Here is a 6,129-nt window from a genome sequence, read left to right as displayed (position 1 = left end):
AAGCAGACCAAATTTTGCAGTAACCTTTCAGATGAGTCTCCCTAAAAAGGAATGCTAATTATTGCTCTGTTCTAGGAGGTGTCCTTTTTTCCTGCAGTTTGGTTGAATTTTCTTTGCTTTTTTTCTTGGTGCTTTGGATCTCGTTCACAGAGCTGCCTTTTGGGGGGAACCCAGATTTAACATCAGGATCATTGATAAAGCAAGGAATGGAGATTCCACCTTTTGCTGTCTTCTACCATCTCTGGGGATGCACTTTTTCCTGCCTTCTAGATACACTTGGCAGTCTAGAATTGCATATTTTGAGTTGCTGTTTTATCAGACTTAGGCTAGAATAGGACGCATTACTTAGCCAACTTCAACTAGTCTCAGTAAAGCTTAGGAGGGTTAGACTTGGTTAATACTTACATGGGAGGCCAGCACAAAATCCCAGGATAAATTGACTTACACCGGGTAATAAAAAAAAATCCTAGAAGAAAACTACATGGATATTAAGGAGTTGATCTTGACTTGAGAAAGTCTTAAGTCAGACTTCAATTACTCTGGAGAAGCCAGAGAGGGCACAAATGGTTTACTCAGGAGTAATACCTCACTGTATCCAATAAGAGTTATTCATGCCTTGATTATATCCCATCTTGATTATCTAAATCCAAACTTGGCAGCCTCCTGATGCAATATCCATCTCTACCAATAGATGTCAGCCACACACTGCTTTTTAAACTTCTCTGACCCTTCATGGGCCTTTATCAATTCTCCTTCACCCAGACCCAATTCATACAGCAGTTGGCAACTGAAAAGTATCTGCTAGGCTTAATGCATGCCTCTTCCCTTTGGCTTACTCCGATGTAGCTATCATCTCAGAAATGAGCGAGGGAATCCTGTAAATATATGCAAAGTCATTTTTTTTTAATGAGAAAAACAGTCTGTGGAGAATTTTATATTATAGATTTTTATATTATAGATTTTAAGAACAACATGGAACTTTGATGTTCTAAAGAGAAAGTAGGAGCCAATATTAAATATCAGTTTTAAAAAAATCCCATTTAATATTTGGAATATGTGGTGTTTTATTACTAAGCGTCCCAACCCTCTATGAAATGCTAATATTCTAATATGCTCTATGAACTAGGTATGTTGCAAAATGTCCAGTTCCAGGAAATCTGGAACGTTCCATTCTTTCCCGGGTGTCCACATGGGTGTGTGTGGATATGCATGGGCAGGTAGGTGTCAAAATAAGCAGGATGGTGGAAATGGGATTGCAGTGCAAGTCCTACCCTAAGCAAAAGAGGTAAAGCTTGCATCACAAGGCCACATCCACCATCTTGCCTGCACTGACTCCACTTCTCCACAGATGCCGCTGGTTCTTCCTCCAGACCGTGACTTTCGGCAGGGTGGTGGTGGTGAAATCTGGCAAATAAAACTTCCAGAACAGGAAATAATTTATAGTGTCTTGGAACGCAGGGACATTTCAGACTAATTTTACTTCTGGAAAACTGCCAGCCCATTTCAGAACTTGCACCACGTGGCAATTTGCATTGCCCAGAATGGAACATTAGATGCAATGACAAGAAGAATGTTTAAAGGCTTCAGGACTCAGATGCAAGTCCAGGGGGATCCTCAAACTGAGCGTCAGATCTGTCCGGGGGAGTGTTACCTGTCTAGAGTCAGAGACATCAACTCTCCCGATACTGGAGGGCCAAAACCTGCAACTGCTAACTCTTCTCAAGGTTGAGCCAAAGTCAGTTGCTCCCCATAGAGACCCAAACAGCCTCCAGACACTGGGTCAGTACCTCAACAGCTTTGCTTGTACAGTCCAGGGTAGAGATGTAAAGCTGGGTATCATCAGCATACTGATGGCACCACACTCCAAATTGGCATGTGACCTCATCAGTGGTTTCATGTAAAAGTTAAACAGGAGTTGGGAAAGCATCAAACCCTGGGGCACCCCACAAGTGAGGGGCCACGGGCACAATCTCTCCTCTCCCATCAACCCCGACTGGAACCAACCACTGAGGAAGGAGGTGAACCACTGCAACACAGTGGCTCTCACTCCCAACCCAGCAGTCGGTCCAAAAGGATACCATGGCTGAGGGGATCAAAAGCTGCTGAGATCAAGGAGCACAAAAATGGATGCACCACCCTCATCCTGGCTCCAAGACAGATCATCAACAAGCATGACCAATGCATTCTCTAGCTTGGCTGAAACATGTGTTTCTAATCTCATGGAGGGCAGGGGGGAAAGGTGGTGAGCTCAGAGGGGGCTCTGGAGCAGGAGAATCCACACAGCAAGTAAATGATATCATGGGTGTCATGATGTCATTGTGGTGCCTGCCAGACACCTATGCTTAGAGACTACCTAAGAGCAGCTTGGAGAAGACATGTCCACAGACCATCTTTTCCTGACATTCAAGACCATCTTCACAATGATCAGCTGGAAGTCAGCTTTATCTTGGGGGTGGGAGCACTTCTGGAGCTTCACCTTATTTAAACGGTGGAGTACAAAGGCTGCCAGTGGGAACTCCTGGTTCTTCACTGCGGAAGGACCACCTGCCTGAGCAGGTGAGAAACACCTGTGCTCCTTCCTCCCCTCCTTCTTGGCCTGCCCCCATTGCCAGGACAACCCAGCTGCCAATCACACAGCAGCAGCCAATCAAACAGCAGTGTTGGGTAGGGGAGGAAGAGGGAAGACAAGATGGCTGTCCGGGAGCTCTGTAGTCGCAAGCCTGGTGAAGAGGAGGCAGAATAAACTCCATAGAAAAAGAAATATAGCTCTAAAGAGAGTGTTAACTAGAGATATTTAGGGATTAAGGCCATGGAAGTATATTGCTGATCATAAAAGTCAGCAATAAACAAACATATTGGAGATATAGAATAGAATTTTTGCAAGGAGGCACCACAGATGGAAGAGTTATGAGCGCCATGTCCACCAGGGGATGGCAAAAGGTCAAGGCAGTGATTGCTGCCATGTAATCCAAGCCCTATTTTATGTGCAAGGTGGCTTCATGATCAGAGCCCTGCCCCGTTGTATCTGCATTATGTAACGTGTCTAAAGAAGGGAGGGGCTTTCACTGCCTGCCCACAGCCGCCATCTTGGCCTTTCTGACCACCCCCCCGATGCCCCCAGCTGTGAGGGGATGCAAAAAATGAGAAATGGTGGTAGTGATGTACCTCTTCCACTGGTACACCACCCAGAGTCATAAATCATGAGGTTGGTGGCTAAATTAAATTAAATTAATTTAAATTAAAATACACCAGCATTTTCGAGAAGGAAATAATCCTAAAGTGAAAAGGGGATGACTTTTGGTGAGGAAGATGAAAGCTTGAGAACTTGGAATGGTTTGGAGGAAAAGTTAGCCTTTCTGCAGTAGCTTCCTTTTTGCTTGCTTCTAATTAAGAAAACCCTAATTACTTTTGCATTTCTATGTCTTTCTCTCTGCTTTAAACCTGCCATAGATGCTAGCAGCCGAGACGGCTACAGTAAGGGGCTAAATGTGACCCGCTGCCTCCCACAAGGGCTCCTAGGAGCGGCTTGTATATCACCCTAAGCCACAGCTTAGCTTCACGTTTCCCGCTGTGGTAAACAGGAGTCCCTCCGCTAGGAGGAGATGGGCAGTGACACATTTGATAGATAAATCAAATAAATCAAATAAACAAATAAATAAAGTCCGGCCCTGCTGGGGCATGGTCTGAGCGAGCAGAGCTCGCCTTTCGTTCTCAGCGGTCACTGTGCGCCCACGCTTGGTGAAGCAATCGCTGCATATGTCTAAGCAAGCAAATCTGCCAGGAGCTGTTGGCTAAAATATCACATTCAGACTGTAGGATTCCATGCATCAAGGGACGAGGACAGAGAGTTATATTCAGCCTGCTCGTTTTCAAATAAATTGTTGTTGCTCCTGCTGCTGCTGTTATTATTAATATTCTAGAGCAGCCATCACTGGCTAGGGAATCCTGGGAGTTGAAGTCTGCACACCTTCAGGTGGCCGAGGTGGAGAAACGCTGCCCTGGAGGCATCCAGGTCGGCCAGAGTGGAGGCCAGGTTCTCATTCCTCCTTGAGGGTATAAGGTGCCACAGGAAACGCCTGATAGGAATCTTCATGAAATGAGATGTGGGTTCAAGATTTTATTTTTGCCCAATAAATTCTGAAACAGCTTTGGATCAGGACACCTAGCAGATCTTCTCCCCAGTATAGATCCAGTTAATCACTAAAATCACGGGGGGGGGGGGGCTCATTTTGCTTGTGCCCCAACTTTCATATTACCGTTTTGAAAAGCAGACTTTCTCAGCAGGAGCATCCAATTTCTCTCCTCCTTTTCTCCCTGATAGTGTGATTTTATTTGCTGGTACTAATTTTAATGGTGAACCATATTTTTAGGAGTTTTAGTATAAGAATGTCACATCCTAATGTATTCAACAAACCAGCTAATAGAGGAATAAAAATGAAAAACTGATTCAAAGTCTGCACACACTGGGATTAGGTGCTCATGAAAAAACGGTATCCTGGAACAAGGTCGACGTGCTTTCCCGACCCAGCCGTTCTCGCTGACGGACCACAGGCGACTTTCTACGTGCCTCTAAGAATTACCTCTCAGGCTGATAAGCAGTGGCATTGGGAGGGGTGTGGGTCAAAAACTGCAAGAAGGTGGGTGCTAATTTCTAGAATTTATTTTAAGAATTGTTCCTCTTGAGGCATGTATCGTGACCACACAGGACCTCTTCTCTCTCTTTTGTCCGTGAGACTTAATGCCTTGTTTTTATTTCTTTGTTTGTTTATGCAATTTGGAGGTTTGGCTCCCGATGGCTTTCAGTGGTAAAAGCAGGAAAGCAATGAGAGAGTGTGAGAGGTAAAGATTTTAATGTGTCAATAAGTTCAAGCCAGTGAGCAAAAGCAACGCCATGTTGAATACTTAAACCAACACGAAGTCAGGAGGAGATAGTGGGGAAAACCCATCCAATGATAAGGGCTAAATTCATCACTTATCATGGCAATGGCTAAACTCATCATCTGGTAATGGCTAAACCCATCAGGGCAACGGCTAAACACATCACCTAATGCGATAATGGTTTAAAGCAAAGGCGGCCGGAAGATTGTAAGTCTGAGAGTACCCAGCCAATGGGGAAACGGATAAAGAGGAGCGACGGGACAGGAAAATGTATAAAAATAAACTTGAAATATTGTATGGGGTGGCTTTTCCTTTGGACACGTGGCCTCGTGCTCCTGGGAAGTCCACCACGCTTTGCAAACCGTAGAAGCTCAAAGAGAGAGCGAAATAAAGTCCTTTTCTATTTCTAAACTCAAAGGCTGTTGGAGTCTAATTTGTCTCGGGTTTTGTCGCTAACAAGAGTAAGAACCTAGTTCGTGTGCATACAGAAGGACATTCTTCATGTTCTTGGGAAAAGCTCCCACCAATGCTAGTTCAGAACATAAACCAACTGGCAGAGCACCAGCGGTGTATACGGGTGAACCACCTGATCTGTAGGAAGACTTGCAAGATGGATGTCCCACTAAGTACCTACGGATATTGGCTCTAACAGCAGAATCTTCCAAGTCGGATTGTGCTGGACCTGCCCTCCTTTCCCCCAGTGAACCAAGGAGCCTGAGCCACTTCCAAATATTATCTTGTTCTCCAGGCTTTAAAGAATGTTTCAGCCCCCTCTGACTAGGTTCATGCATACTTCTGTCAAGGGCACCTCCCTTACTCGCTACACCAGGCTTTCTCAGCCAGCGCTCCCTGGCACCCTTGGGTTCCATGAGAAGTCCCTAGCGGTTCCCTGGGAGATCACAATTTATTTAAAATACCCCTGCCTCCTTTTGTGTGCCTCTTGCTAATTTCTGCCCCTATGTTCATGGGTGTGTGTATGTGCGTGCTCATGTGGCCTTAATCTACCCCCTCTTTGCTCTTTGTTTGACGCTACCTGTTAATGCTTCAGATATGCAGATGGAAGGCTGAGAGTGGTCTTTGTATACCAAGTCCCAGTTTATCAGATGAGCTACACCTACAGTAACCACCTCAACAGCTACTAACAATCTCAACCCCACAGTGCGCAAATGTGACATACAGTTGAGCTATTCTGAAGGGTTAGACTTTGTTTCCCTACTTCCTTGTAAAACTAGTAAAAGGAAAAGCATGCCA

This window comes from Candoia aspera, chromosome 6 (genome assembly GCF_035149785.1).
Source record: "Candoia aspera isolate rCanAsp1 chromosome 6, rCanAsp1.hap2, whole genome shotgun sequence".
Lineage (NCBI taxonomy): Eukaryota > Metazoa > Chordata > Lepidosauria > Squamata > Boidae > Candoia > Candoia aspera.
Note: the sequence above shows the minus strand (reverse complement) of the source record.